Source organism: Lactuca saligna, chromosome 1, assembly GCF_052625555.1.
Source record: "Lactuca saligna cultivar CGN05327 chromosome 1, ASM5262555v1, whole genome shotgun sequence".
Lineage (NCBI taxonomy): Eukaryota > Viridiplantae > Streptophyta > Magnoliopsida > Asterales > Asteraceae > Lactuca > Lactuca saligna.
The window spans coordinates 37662558-37678917 of NC_136417.1; the positions used below are offsets into that span (position 1 = coordinate 37662558).

At 32.5% G+C, this 16360-nt stretch overlaps 1 long non-coding RNA gene across 1 annotated transcript; it reads left to right on the forward strand.

Annotated features, from left to right (window-relative positions):
• Window positions 1-516: 516 nt before the first annotated feature.
• LOC144997342 (uncharacterized) lies at window positions 517-2034 on the forward strand. Its single transcript, XR_013659767.1, has 2 exons — window positions 517-728; window positions 1302-2034. It is a non-coding gene; the product is annotated as an uncharacterized LOC144997342 (long non-coding RNA).
• Window positions 2035-16360: the final 14326 nt, after the last annotated feature.

A 16360-nucleotide genomic window follows, 5' to 3' on the forward strand; every position in this document is an offset into this window, starting at 1 on the left:
ATATTAAACAAGTTAAGATGGTGTAAGAGTGCATACTTGTTTAAGTTTTTCAAGATTCAAAGCACATTGTTATTTAGGGGAGAAGCCCCTAAACGAACGGGGGTCCGGGGGCAGCGACCCTGCGAACGGGGTCACAGGGGCGGTAGCCCTTGGCGGGGTCCAAGGGGCAGAGCCCCTGGCTAGAAAGTTAACTATTCGTGTCTTAAATATGTAAGAAAATTTATCCAAAAATAAAATAAAATTAAGACTCAAATAATAATAATAATAATAATAATAATAATAATAATAATAATAATAATAATAATAATAATGAATAAAACGGTAGACGAAGTGGTTAAAAGTTTTAATAGACCAAAAGAGTATGGATGTGGCATTCCTAACCAAGTGGTAAAGCCGATGGTTAAGTATGTAATGTACCCGAGTTCGACCTTTGCCCCCATTTTTTTTATTATTTTTTTTGGCCGTTTTCAGTTTCCCGTTTTTTTAGCCTTTTTAAATTTAGGGATTTATATTTGTTTGGCTGCCTCCGCTTCCATTTTAGCAGGATCCAAATTGAGTATCGACTCTGAATCATTCTTCTCGCTTCTTCTTCATCCCTTCTGTATTCTGTGTACGTTACCCAAAAGGACCCCTCGTTTCTCGTCCATTGTCCGTCACAATCACCGTTTTCCGGCGTTCCTTCCCTCTCCGGCATTACCCCTCTTTGCTCGATTTCTTCTGCCACAAAGGTAAACCCTAGATTTTTTCTCTTTTTTAATTTGAAGACTGTAATGTAGATGCTTAATCTTTGCTCGATTTCTTCTAGGTTTTAATTCCCTGCAAGGTAAACCTCCATCTTTCCTGCTTTCTTTGAGGAATGCCAGCCTTAATCTTTTTGCTCTTAACCACCATGGAAATCCTACCTATTAAATGAAACTTTGGAGACAAATTAAATTACTCCTTGGTATTTTTGTTTTTTTCCGGATTTTTTCTGAAATCTTTATTAAGTTAATAGTGAATTTATTGTTTATATATGTTTCTTTTGTTGGGAGTGGATATATTGTTTATATATGTTTCTTTTGTTACAAGTTGAAAAGGGAAAAAAGAGGAATTTTATGTTTTTAGGGTAGTTCAAGTTGTAGGTTCCATAAAATACTTATTGTGAATCAAGTATCAGCACACCACCATGTCAATTGTAGGTTGCATAAATTCTAGAAAATGATTGGTTTTAAATCCAACTTATGTTTATGGTATATTATTATTGAAGTTGATGTTTTTCCTGCAAGTTTATGTTTATGGAATAGTTTGGGTTCCATGTATAGGTACAATATATATTGTTTCACATATAGCCGAATGGGTATCTTGCAACTAAATTTGCTTAAATGGTTGGAAAGAAAAGCATAATCTAAGGACTCTACTTGCATTTGGGTAAGATCAAGTAAACTTTTCTGTAACTACTATGCATTTATGAGTTAAATTTTCACTAATATATTGCTCAATAGCCTTTGGTCATGCTATTATTTTATGATTTCTGCAACTACCATGAACTACTTTAAATTTGGTATATTTTGCCTCTTAAATGCAAGATATACATGCTTATTATAATATCTTACTTATAGCGTTGTACTTTCAAAAATGTTCCCAAATTATGGCTATAATAAACAAATAAGTAAAAGTACATTGCTATATTTGTATTTTTTTTGTGATCATTGATTATGGTGTGTTGAAACATGAACAATTAGCAGCTTTTGATTCAAAACTTAAATTGAAGAACACTTGCCACCCTTTATCGATTCAACATACCCGATAATTTGCCAAGTAATCCACCAAGTAATTCTCAGTTTTATGTTTGTAAGCACTTAGTTAAACATTTGTAGTTAAAATTTTTAATGTGTATTATTAGACACATTTAATTTATTATTAGATGACGTTCATTAGTAATATGTATTTGTATTTGATACTTTTTTTTTTAGTTTATTAGTTTTATTGTAATGTTATTTGTTTTGTAGTTGAATTTCAATATTATTATAAGTTTAATGTAATGAGTTTTTTCAATATTTTAGACATAAAACTGGATTTTTTTAAATAGTTTTTTATTGTTTTTTTGCTATTAAAAAAAAGTAATTAACTACGGATTACCTATAGAAATTCTGTAGCTATTCCATAGCTATTTATTTCCGTAGCTATTTAGTTCCGTAGCTATCCATTTACGTAGCTATTTTGTAGGAAATCCGTAACTATTTATTTCCGTAGCTATTTAGTAACTATAGTGGAAAATCCCGTACTATTTAGTAGTGATTCAGTAGGTAATCTGTAGCTATAAATTAGTCACGGACTATTATGCTACAGACATTTTTCTGTAGCAATTTCGTAACTATCCGCTTATAGCTACGGATTGTACTGTAGCTATTGAATTAGTTTTCTAGTAGGTTTTTTTTTTTTTTTTTTTGGAAATGTAACTTCTTTGGGTTTTTAGATAGCTTTGCGCACCAACTAATCACCGTTCTGAAAATGATACTATGTCGTATTCTATTCTATGGAGTTACCAAAAGTTTAGCGTAAATTGTAGCTATTGTATTCTACATATAAAACCAAAAAAAATGAGAAAAGTGGGAAAAGGTGTGACTAAAAAATAAATAGAGAAAAATAAAAATGTATAGCAACCTAAGAATATTTACAACAAGTAAATCGTTAGGAAAATCACAAGATTGTGAAAGGTGTTCGTTGGAATACTCGTCCAGCTTCAAAGACTCCATCATTAACAAAAACGACTAAAGTATCACCTTCACCACCATAACCCCTCCAACGTCCACATCCACTTAGGAACATCTTCAACACTTGGACAATTGTGCTGACGATATCATTCCACACTCGAAATAATATTATTTGCAATGTAACCTTCCTTATAACCCCCAGATCCTACATATCCATAGTAGGTCTTTTCGTCATTGACCACAACATTAACATATCGTTCGTTGTTCAGATATTAGAATCCTTATAAAAATCTTTTTTTTTTTTTTATTAAAAGCATTTATTTTCTCTGTTATAATTGCTATGGATTGCATATCTGGTGCTAAGATATATATGCTATCTATGAAAATTAGAGTCAATGATTTAGCGATGCTCACACTTAAATGTAACCCTACGTTACTTTTTCTTTTTGTATTATATATATTGATGAAAGACGCTTTTAAGCGAGAGGCAGTGAGCAGAGTAGCAGACCATTGAAAGTGGCCAGCAAATTATAAAATGATCAACTCCACCCTTTCAAATGATGACGATCTCCATGAACACGCTGACTTTTTCTGATTGCCCATACCCAATTTGGGAAGTTGAATAATTTGAAAGTATTTGATTATACTAGTTAGATGCCACTCTTATTTTCAAAGTGTGAGTAATCAATTGGGCATGATCCTTAAGAAATTAGACACCTTAGCATGTGAAAAATGATAATATATATATATATATATATATATATATATATATATATATATATATATATATATATATATATATATATATATATATATATATATATATATATATATATATATATATATATATATATATATATATATATATATATATATAGGCCATACTAATTTTGTGATACCGTGATACTAAATCTAAAAATAATTTTTAAAATACAAAATAAAAGGAAATATTACACGGTAAATATTCTAATGCGATTTTTAGAATGTTAGAATATTATACTAGATTTGTCAGATATGTAAAATATTTAATATTCTACTAGAATATGTAAAAAATATATATATTATTTATTTATTTTTTATAATTTTTTTGGTATTTTTTTTTACTTTTTTGGAAAACATAAATTCCGAAAATAATATTTGAAATTCTTTTCCGAAAATTTTCAATTATTTGGCATTTTAAAAAGGTTTATTTTATTTACTAAATGAGTGGCTAGGATTGTATCTCACGGTTTCATAAAAATAAGTCAGTCGTCTCACATGAACCTAACTAACTAACTAACTAACTAACTATATATATATATATATATATATATATATATATATATATATATATATATATATATATATATATATATATATATATATATATATATATGTGTGTGTGTGTGTGTGTGTGTGTGTTGTGAATAATTGATGGTGTTGTAAATAATGATAACACAATAATTGGTGCATGGTAAATTTTTCAATATTTGTAACTAGTTACAATTATATGTTAGTAAAATTTGTATTATAAATATCATTCAATTGTAAAGAATGTGATACACCAAAAGTTATATGAGCTATAACTTTCATATTCTTTCTAAATGTACTTTCCTCTCAATTAAAGTTCTTATCAAAGTTTACTAGCTTAGTTTCGTTTAAAGTTATATTAATTACGTTTAATTCATAACAGGTTATCAGCACGAAAGCTCTAATCAAGGTTATTAAAACAAGTGGAAATCATATTTATCTTAATCAATGTATGTATTACTTAGTAAAAACACTATTAATAATAAAAACCGTCATCATATTAAAATAATAATAATAATAATAATAATAATAATAATAATAATAATATAATAATAATAATAATAATAATAATAGTAATAATAATAATAATAAAACTTATATATTATGGACATTATGGACTACTAATAATTTTTATTTCTTATACTAACATTTCTTTATTTATTCTAATTTTTATGCATAGTAACATTTATATGATGCAACTAACTTTTATTTATGTATACTAACATTTAAATTATATTTATTTATACATGTCAATGTTTATTTATATTTTAGATACTCTTCATAATTTTATTTAAATATTTACTAATATTTATTTATGTTTCTAATTAGTAAAATTATACCAAGTAAAGTTATGTATTGGTTATAAGTGTTATTAAATTATTTATAAAATACATATACTTATATACACAATGGATATATATATATATATATATATATATATATATATATATATATATATATATATATATATATATATATATATATATATATATGCAATAGTTATAAACAGAAAAAACAACGGCTATATTTTGTTTTACCATAAATTAACATCTTTACCCTGCTTATTTTACCCACAACAAATATTTCTCTCTTCTATGAAACAAATCAATTTCCAAAAATCAAGCATCAAGATGATTCATCACTTTGTGATAATCATAACTACAATAGTCATGTTACTTTTCATCCCAATCCTTAACATTGAAGATAATATGAAATTTTATCTACTTTTAGGCTTGTATGCAATGTTAGCTTTACCGCTTCTTTTTTGTGTAATATTTATTGAAATTAATGGATTTTAATTTTAATTTTAATTTTGTTTAAAATTCATAGTTACATTATGACCAACATAGCAAAGGTCGAGTTTGTAGCACTTGAAGTTAGTGGGAAAAACTATGCGCCATTGATGATAGATGTAAAATGCATATTGAGTCCATGAGAATCTCAAATGCTCTATATGAATTTAATAATTGTTTGGCACAAGACAAAGCAAAAACACAAGTTTTCTTTCATAAGCATATTGATGAAATGTTGAGATTTGAGTATCTTGATGTTACTGATCCAAGTATTCTCTGGAATCTTTTGAAAGAATGATTTAATCATCAAAAGGAAGGTATACTTCCAAATGCTAGAGATGAATGGAGAACACTGAGGTTTTAAGACTTTAGGAAAGTAAATTAATACAACTCGGCTTTGTTCAGAATATGCTCATAACTCAAGTATTGAGGACAATAAGTTACTAATGAAGATATGTTGGAGAAAACTTACTCCATATTTTGTGCAACAAACATTACCTTGATGCAACAATATCGGATGTAAAAGTTTACAAGATATTCTGAACTGAATGCATGTCTAGTCGTTGCAGAGCAAAACAATGAAATCTTGATGAAAAACTATGAATATCATCCAATGAGATCAATTGCACTTCCTGAAGCAAATGCTACAAATATTGATGGTCATCGAAACAATACACATGGATGAGGGTGTGGTCGTAGTCGGGGACGAGGTTGTTGCTATTTTAATTGAAACCAAAGCCATAATCAGAACCATAATTCTGGTCGTGGACAAGGTAATTATCGTGGTCATGGACAGAAAAGGAATAATTACCAATATTCACAAAGAAACAATGTCCATGCACAAGATAAGGCCAAAGTGGCAAGGCATGACACTGGGACATCACAAAAATCTGATGGTTCATGTTATAGATATGGTAGCACAAGCGATTGGTCAAGGATCTGTCGCACAACTACATATCTTTGTCAACTTTATCAAGAGTCCATTAAAGGAAAAGGAAAAGAAGCAAATCACATTGATAATGTTGAATTCACTCCGCTAAATGTTGTTGATTTCTGCAATGACATGGAAGACATAAACTAAGAAAAATTCTATTATTGTTCTAGTAAAACTATTTTTCCTTCGTTTATTTTTCATGTAATGTTTTTCCTACAATAAATGAACTTTCTTTTTAATAATAATTATGAATATATTTATTCATTTATTATTCCTTTCATATGTGAAGTTTAATATGAGTCCAACTGGAGCACAACACCAAGAAAAGATTAGAGATCTTTGTATAGAAGATAGTGGTAGTACACATACTATTCTGAAATCAAAGAAATATTTTTCAAAATGAATACCAACAAAACAGTCATACATACAATATCAGGTCCTGCAGACTTGATAGAGGGAACCGGGAAAACCCATTTTATATTACCAAATGGTACAAGATTTTATATAGAAATTGCTTTATTTTCTCCATAGTCTAACATAAACTTTCTAAGTTTCAATGACATATATTTCAAAGGATATGACACAAAAACTGTGACCATTGAAAATAAGAAACATATGTATATTATAGACAAAAACCATGTGCTTGAAAAACTACCAACACTTGATTCTGATCTACATTATACATATCTACATATGATTGAATCAAATATGGTAATTTAAGGAAAACATTGTGATCCTGGGACATTCAATATATGGCATGATAGGTTGGGCCATCCAGGATTAACAATGATGTGAAGGATAATTAAGAATATGCATGGGCATCCACTGAAGGACCAAAAGTTCCCTGAATCCAATATCATAAAACCATGTACATCTTGTTCCCTTGGATAGTTAATTATAAAACACTCTCCAATGAAAGTTGAAAGGGAGTCACCTAGATTTCTAGAAAGAATTCAATGTGATATATGTGGATCGATTCACCCACCATCTGGACAATTTAGATACTTTATGGTCTTAATAGATGCATCCAACAAATGGTCTCATGTTTGCCTATTATCAACTCATAATATGGCATTTGCAAAGTTTCTTGCCCAAATTATTAAATTAAGGGCACATTTCCCTGATTATACTATCAAAAGAGTGAGACTTGATAATGCTGGTGAATTTACTTCACAAGAATTTAATAACTACTAAATGTCTGTAGGAATTGTTGTTGAGCATCCAGTTGCTCATTTAGACACAAAAAATGGTTTAGCTGAATCACTGATTAAACGTCTCCAGCTAATAGCTAGAGCATTGATAATGAGGACCAAACTTCCTGTTTTTGTTTGGGGCTATGCAATATTACATGCTGGATCACTGATACGCATGAGATCAAGTTGATATCATGTTTATTCTCCACTACAACTTGCTTTTGGTCAAGATACAACTTGTTTTTGGTCAAGAGCCAAATATATCCCAAAGTTGATTTTGGGTGTGCAGTATATGTCCCTATTGCACCACCTCAACGGAAAAAAAATGAGTCCTCAAAGAAGGTTGAGAATATATGTTGATTATGAGTCAGTCTCTATTATATGATATCTTGAACCATTAACATGTGATGTTTTCACAGCACGCCTAGCATATTGTCGATTTGATGAGGCAAATTTCCCATCATTAGGTGGAGAAAAGGAGATTCTAGAAACGGATCTTTCATCGCATGAGCCTTCTTTATCATATCTTAAACCTCTTACAAAGCAATGTGACATGGAAGTTCAAAAGATAATACATTTCCCATCATTAGGTGGAGAAAAGGAGATTCTAGAAACAGATCTGTCATGGCATGAGCCTTCTTTATCATATCTTAAACCTCTTACAAAGCAATGTGACATGGAAGTTCAAAAGATAATACATTTCCAAGAAATGGAAAATCAATTACCTGATGCATTTACTGACACAAAAGGGTAACTAAATCATATATACCAGCTGTCAATGTTCCAACTCGAATTAACATTCCACATGGACAATCCGATGATAAAGTCATTCAAGAGTCTAAAACATGCCTGAAGCGTGGAAGGCCTTTGGTTCTAAGGATAAGAACCCACGAAAAAGAAGAGGAGTAGAAAATGCACTAAATCATGGGGAAAGTGCTCTAGGAGAAACACAAATTATTCGAATTCCACTAGGGAAGGGGGATGATGCACAAAATTATGGTCAGACAAATAGAATATGTGACCAAAATCAAACTGACAATATATGTTCAATATTTTCTTATTCAGTTGCATGTGATATTATAAATGATGATCCCGAACGACAATCTGTCATTGAATATCAAAGAAGATATGATTGGGCTAACTGGAAGGAAGCTATGCAAGTTGAAGTAAATTCTCTTAACAAGAGGAAGGTTTTTGGGAACATTATCCTCACACATGAAGTTGTGAAACCATTAGAATATAGATGGATCTTCGTATGAAAAAGAAATGAGAAAGATGAAATTCTAAGATACAAGGACATACTTGTTGCTCAAGGTTTCTCTCAAAAACCTGGAATTGATTATGAAGAAACTTATTCACCGGTAATGGATGCAACCACTTTCAAATATTTAATTAGCTTGGCAGTATCTAAAAATTTCGAGATGCGTCTGATGGATGTTGTTACAGCTTACTTGTATGGATCACTTGATAGTGATATCTATATGAAAATCCCCAAAGGATTTAAAATGCCTGAAGCATTAAGTGCAAAACCCAAAGAAATGTGTTCTATAAAATTACAAAGATCTTTGTATGTTTTAAAGCAATTTGGGCGCATGTGGTACAATCATTTACGCGGTTATTTGACAAGTAAATGTTATAAAAATAAAACTATTTGTCCATGTGTATTTATTAAGAAAACAACATATGAATATGTGATCATAGCAGTCTGTGTTGATGATATGAACATCATTAAAACGAATAAAGAAATACTTGAAGTGATTGAAATTTTAAAGAAAGAATTTGAAATGAAAGATCTTGGAAAAACCAAATATTGTCTTGGATTACATATTCAGCATATGTCACACCCCAAAACCGGAATGGCAGAAACGTTCGAGGGCGGAGGACGTCGTGTTTAGTATCACAAGACATGCATCATAGTAATCAAAGAAATAAACAACTATTTCATTAGAAAGAAAGTGTTTACAAAGTACGTGTTCACAAAACATAGAATACATAAGCAAATAGCAAAACAATACTTGAAGCTATTATGCTCCATCTTCTGAATTCCCAGTGCGCATACCTGTCTACTAGTTTCCTAAGAATTCAAGTTATTTTGAAAGACTTGATCAACATTTAAGCTGGTGAGTTCATAAGATTTTAATGATGTAAGAAGTTGTAAGAAAGTTATAGTAAGTTGTAAGTTTTGTTTAGAAAAGTTCGCCTGTTCCTCCAGAAAATCCTATATTTCCTACTTTGCTGAAACATAAGTAAAAATGACTCTACAATCCTTTCTATGAGTACTAAATGGATATAAGTTATCTAAAAACCCAGAGTAAACAAACAATCAATTGTGTGTATCTACCCTAAGCCCACAACCAAACAAGGAACAGGAAGTAAGGAGGAAAGCACACATCCCATTGTTTGTTAGATCATCGTTGTATATAACCCTCGCGTATTCACTTGGTACTCACGGAGTTAACTATAATAGTTCCTTTATATTTGATGAAAAGATTCTTTAAGAAAACCCTTATTTCTTTTAGTAAAAATGGTAACCACGGTGATTCCTTCTATAATCACTTAGTTTATACTTGCAATATATAATCTAATATCGAATAGATAGCTAATTGTGTGGATCTGCTCTAAGCCCACAACCAAACAAGGAACAGGAAATGAAGCGGAAAGCACACATCCAACTACTTATCAGGTATTAATTATATATAACCCTGATGTATAAACTAAGGTATTATAGAATTAACCACCTAAGGTCCCTTAAGTTAGACTGGTTTAATAAAATCGATTAAACCCTTTACTAGTAAGTTTCTAGTTTTGTATATCAAAAGTTCAATTTGAAAAGTATGTTTTGTACTAGAAAACTGTGCATTGAATTAGTATCCTATGACCCGGCCGATACCTGGTACCCCTTATGATTACTTGGTGTATACGGAATATATATAAAGCTAAGATCGAATAGATAGTAGGCTGGGTGAATTTGCTCTAAGCCCACAACCAAACAAGGAATAGGAAATGAAGCGGAAAGCACACATCCTACTACCTGTCGGACCCGATTAATATATATCCTTGAATGCATACACTAAGGAATCATAAAGTTAGCATTATAGCCCCCTTTTCTACTAAATGTACTAGAATCGACTAATCTGTTTGTCGTTTGTGAAATGTAAGTTTTCCCTAGTTTATAACTATCTTGACTCAAAAATAGTTTGTATTAACTTTCAAGTGGAACTGTCACAAAATGAAAGTAATGGGATAATATAAGTACAAAGTTGTCTTTTGAATTGAGATCCTAATGTACTGATTTCATTAAAACATGTTTGTTTTATTAACATCATAATGTGAAGGTTAGTACCTATACTATACGCTCTCCCTGTCAAGAGATTCTGAGAACCAAACGCGATTTCAGCAAACCAGTTGCTAGGCCGTGTAAATCCACATTAAAGTTATACGATCATGTATACCCAATTTAACTATCACCTTTTTCTTAGAACAACGAGTTAGTGATTCATTGGTATAATTAGATACTGTAGTTGTTCTATGCTATAGCATCTTAGTAAGTTTGTTGTGTTATAGTATCTTAGTATGTTCTTTCTGTTATAGTATCGTAGCATGTTCTCTTTGTTATCGCGTATTGTTTCTACCTTCCTATTTATGCTTATAGTATGCTCTAGTATCTAGTTTGAACTAAACCCCTACACTATACCCCTTATAGTTTACTAGTATTTTACTTGAACTATTATTGAAAAGACTCATTTATCTACTAAGTTATGCTGGTACTTTAAAAACAGAGTTTTCTTAAACTATAAAGTAACATAACTTTAAAAGAGTTTTTGAAATGTTTTGATCACTTATAAATGACATAAGCAATCTTTTGAAAGATGTTTATAACAAACATTTACACAATTATCATTGTGTTCAACTTGTATCCCCCCCCCCCTAAAAGCATTTAAAACAGTTTAAAAGATTGATTACGGGGTATGAACTCACCTTATGTGGGTGATTCAAACGAATATGCGCGTAAGGATGAGAAGTTCCACGAATGAAGTCCCGAGACTTAACGAGTCCTAAATGACATATAATGGCATATATTGACATAAATATAGTGTTTAGAAGCAACCAAATGCAAAGAAACACCTCACGAGACTAGGAAACACTTTGACCAAGTGTTGGAATCACATGTGATTCACTAAAAGGGAGTGTACGACCACTTTGAGGAGTGTGCGGCATGGGTGTGCTGCCAAGGAGTGTGCGGCCGCACACTCATGGTAATGAGTGCATAATAACATTTTCCAATGGTGGGAAGGATTGTAGGACGATTTCTCAACAAGTGGTGAAGCTGGAAATGCATTTTGAAGGCCCTTTAAGGGTGTTTTGAGGGGTGTACGGCCACACATGGGTGTGCGGCTACACACACCATATGATCATGATTTATGGGCATTTTCTTGTACTTAAACTAGTGTTCTAAACAAGATTCAAGCATTGGGAAAGAGTACTTACGATCTGGAGGCTTAAGAAGGCTCAAAATCACCAAGAACAAGTGTGTGTTCTTGGTGAGATTTGAAGATCTAACCAAGAGATATTTCCATGGATGAAATAATAGAGTGTAACTAGGAGAAGAAGGATAACAACCAATCAAAACGGAAGAAATCTTACATTCTTGAAGATCGGGTGAAAGACTCGATGATAGTTGAGAGAGAAATCAATGTTCTTGACTTGGAAACTGATCAAATGGCTTGGAAATGGAAGGGTAACACTCTTAGGGAGGGGGTGTACGGCCAACATGGGTGTACGGCCGCACACACATTTGTGTACGTCCGCACACTCATGTGTACGGCCGTACACTCCCTCAAAATGGAGTGTAGGGCTTGATTTTGGTGCTAGAAGTGTACGTGACCCAATCCTATACTCGAGGCTTGAATGTATTGAGCTTTGAACCTTTGAACAGACTCTAAACAAGGCTAAATGATAGCAGAAACAAGTCTGACACTCAGTTGAGTTGACTGACTGGGCTTTACAAGGCAAAAAATGTTGGGTTGTCATAACATATGCTAACAGAATACTTATGCATCAAACAAATTACACAGAAAGAGTCTTGAAACGTTTCAATATGGATAATGCAAATCCTTTAAGCACTCTAATGATTGTTAAATCATTAAATATGACAAGGATCCATTTCTTCCATGCGAAGAAAATGAAGAACTCAGTGGTTCTGAAGTACCATATATATATATATATATATATATATATATATATATATATATATATATATATATATATATATATATATATATATATATATATATATATATATATATATATATATATATATATATGGGCGTTCAACTGAGAACATTTATTATTGTGAAAACATTTGAGAACAAAAATATTTTTTTAATTTGCAAAGTAACACTTTGGAAATTAAATAAAAAGGGATGATGACTTAAAAGGGTAACATTATTCAATTTGTACATATTTGGTCACTGAGTTTTTTTTCATCCATATTTACCCCTTCAACTTGTTAAACTGTACAAACTTAGTCCTTAAAACCGGCTACTCCACGTAAGCCGGTAAAACTAACTTAATAGGGTAATATATTTCTCACTTTGTACATATTTAGTCCTTAATATTTTTGTACATATTTAGTCCTTAATATATATTTTTTATGAAAAATTAGTTATTTTTGTTTTTTGTACTCATTAAGTACTTATAAATGATTTCTTTAGGTTTTTTCTCACGACAGCTTACCTGGGACAATCATTAATGAGGTGTTTGGATTTTTAATTCTTATGTCCATCGTGATCTCGACTACTTGGTTGCTTAGGTCATATGTTTTGAACGTCGTAACTTCTTCATACGATCTCAGATTTTAACGATCTTTATATTCATGCGTTCGTATTTTAGTCGACTACAACTTTCGTTTACATTACTCCCGTTAAAAAGTAACATATTTTTACTTACGAATACATGTATGAATGTTTTTTTCTTTATAAAATCGTAAGTAAAAATATATTACATTTTAACGGGAGTAATGTTAATGAAAGTTGTAGTAGACTAAAAAAAACATGTGGATATAAAATCGTTAAATCTGATACCGTATGAAGAAGTTACAACGTTTAGAAAATAAGACTTAAGTCAAACCAAAAGACCTTCGCAACCAAGCAGTCGAGATCGCGATGGACATAAACACTAACAGCCCCAAACACCTCATCAATGATTGTCCCATGTAACATGGCATGAGAAAAACCTAAACAAATCATTCATAAGTATAGAATGAGTACAAAAAAGGAACCCTTATTTTGAAACAAAAAAATATTAAGGACTAAATGTGTATAAAAGTATTAAGGACTACATGTGTATAAAATGAGAAATATATTATCCTATTAAGTAATTTTTCCCGGCTCATAGAATAACTGGTCATAATGACTGAATGTGTATAGTTTAACAAGTTGAAGGGTTAAATGTGGAGGCAAAAAAAAACTCATTGACCAAATGTGTACAAATTGAACAATATATTACCCTTTTAAGTTACTATCCCTAAATCAAAAAGTATAAAATAATATTTATATAAATAAAAAAATAGTTAAAAACAATTAAAAACCACACTAACCTATACCACTCACCACCCAACCAACACCACCCACGACCACTACCTACCACCCACCACTACCACCCACCACCACTACCAACCACCTATCACCACAACCAACAAACCACCATCACCACAACTCACCACCACCATCCCCTTCCACCTATCACCACGCCACCCATCACCCACCAAAACTACCACAATCACCACCTTTCACATTCGTAAAATTCTTGAAAACTTTATACTTTTTAAATAACCACAAAACCGTCATTTATTATAATTTGTTTTCAAAATATGTTTCACATCAGAGAAATCCTCAAATCATAAAATGAAAACATGAGGAGGTGCATGATCATACCATTGTCTTGTCGTGATCCCATGAGGTACCTGAAATACAATCTAAAACTGTAAGCCCAAAGCTTAGTGAGTTCCCCCAAAATACCGAAACATAAACAATATCACAAATATAATAACAACATACTTTGAGCCCAATCAACCATCAGGTTGGAATACCCCAGGCCCTTCAACCATCGGGTTGGAATGCCAACATACTGTAGGTCCAATCATCCTCGGGATGGAATACGCCAGTCCCTCAACCATCAGGTTGGAAGGCCAACAAACTCTGGGTCCAATCATCCTCAGGATGGAATACCCTAGGCCCCCAACCATCGGGTTGGAATGCATCGGCCTGTTGGCTTATGCACAAAGCAGTGAAGCCTTAGCTACCAACAAATCATGTGCACATATAATATATAATCATATGATAGTCTATGTCCAGTCACATAGATCTACAGATCACTAAGAATAGCAACATCCTATCTACTACGATACCAATCTAACAGATCAATCTAATGGGATGGCAGTGGTGCCTTTGATCTGAAAGTATAGTAAGGACAACTCACCTCACAAGTAGTACAGAACTAATAAGGTCTGACTCCGAATCATAGCTCCTAAATTAATGCCTACAACCAACATGACCAAACCCATCAAAATCCCAGAATACCCAAAATGCACTCAAAAGTCTCACTTGGTCAACCATGGTCAAAGTCAAACTCAATGGTCAAGGTCAGTTGTCCATGTTGACCCAACTCGTCGAGTGAATCTCTTGGACCCGTGGAGTTCTACAGTACTCAGAAGTCGGGGAAAACCCTAGCCAACTCGTCAAGTTATCCCCAGCTCAACACATACAACTGATCTTCGATTCCAGAGACTCTAGGGCTCAGATCTAAACACCAAATGTGTATAAAAGGATAAAGTTTCCGATTACATCCTTTGGGGCTACCCCAAATGCTCAAAAACCCTTCCACTAGGCTTGAAAACTCAAAGGCTTAACCATTAAGCACAAAATCCTTGACATCTGGAACCCAACTTTTCCAGAACAGATTCTAGCCTCAAAACATCACAAAGGTGGATGCTTTATAAACATGCATGTCCAATGCATGTCTTGAACCAAATTAAAATGGGTCAAAAAGGGAAAATATGAACTAAACTCCATGTATAGCATCAATGCTGCGCTAAAGACCAGATGAAACCCACACTAAGGTCACCTTGACCTGGAGATTCATAAAGTTGCAAACTTTATGAAGTCCATCCATTGTAACATCCAAGAATAAGGAGTAAAAAGGACAAAACTCAAGATCTAGCTACATAGATAGATAAAAATCAAATTTTGAATACTTGAAATGGTCCAAAAGAGTGCCATACTGAAGATGAGAGCTTAGCTTGCTAGATCCTTGCCTCCTTCTCTCAAACTTCTCTTTCTTTTGCTCCAAAATGCCACACTACTCACAATATGAGATGAAATGAAGATTAAGGTTCACAAGGTCGATAATAGGGTTTGGAGGCTGATAAAATATCAGTGTCAAGGACTTAAAGAGGTTATATAGGGTGCAAACCCTAAATTTTAGGGTTTCACAATCAACCGCCAACTTGTCGAGTTTTCCTCTCCAAATCGTCGAGTTGGTCCAAAAAGATGTGCAGCCCAAAGCTTTTCAATACATCGAGTTGAGGGAATTAACTCGCCGAGTTCCAAGGGAAATTTGTCTTTTGAATAATAAATCTCATACATGGAAATCGGGATGTTAAAACTCTCCCCCACTTGGACTAGGCTTTGTCCTTGAAGCCTGCTGCGGTGAATAAATCCGAATAATGCACCCGTATTTCAGCCTTCGTCTCCCTGTTCCACTTAGATCCCCTCTGATGTTGTTACTGTACCATTAGAACCTTTACTATCCTCTAGAGTAGCTACGATTATCTCGAAATAGTTCAGGCGACCATCACCCTGAATGTCATCCAATGACATCACTACATCCTCGTCCAATACGCACTTCCGCAACTGCGAAAAATGGAAAGTGATATGAATCTCACTAAGCTCCTCCGAG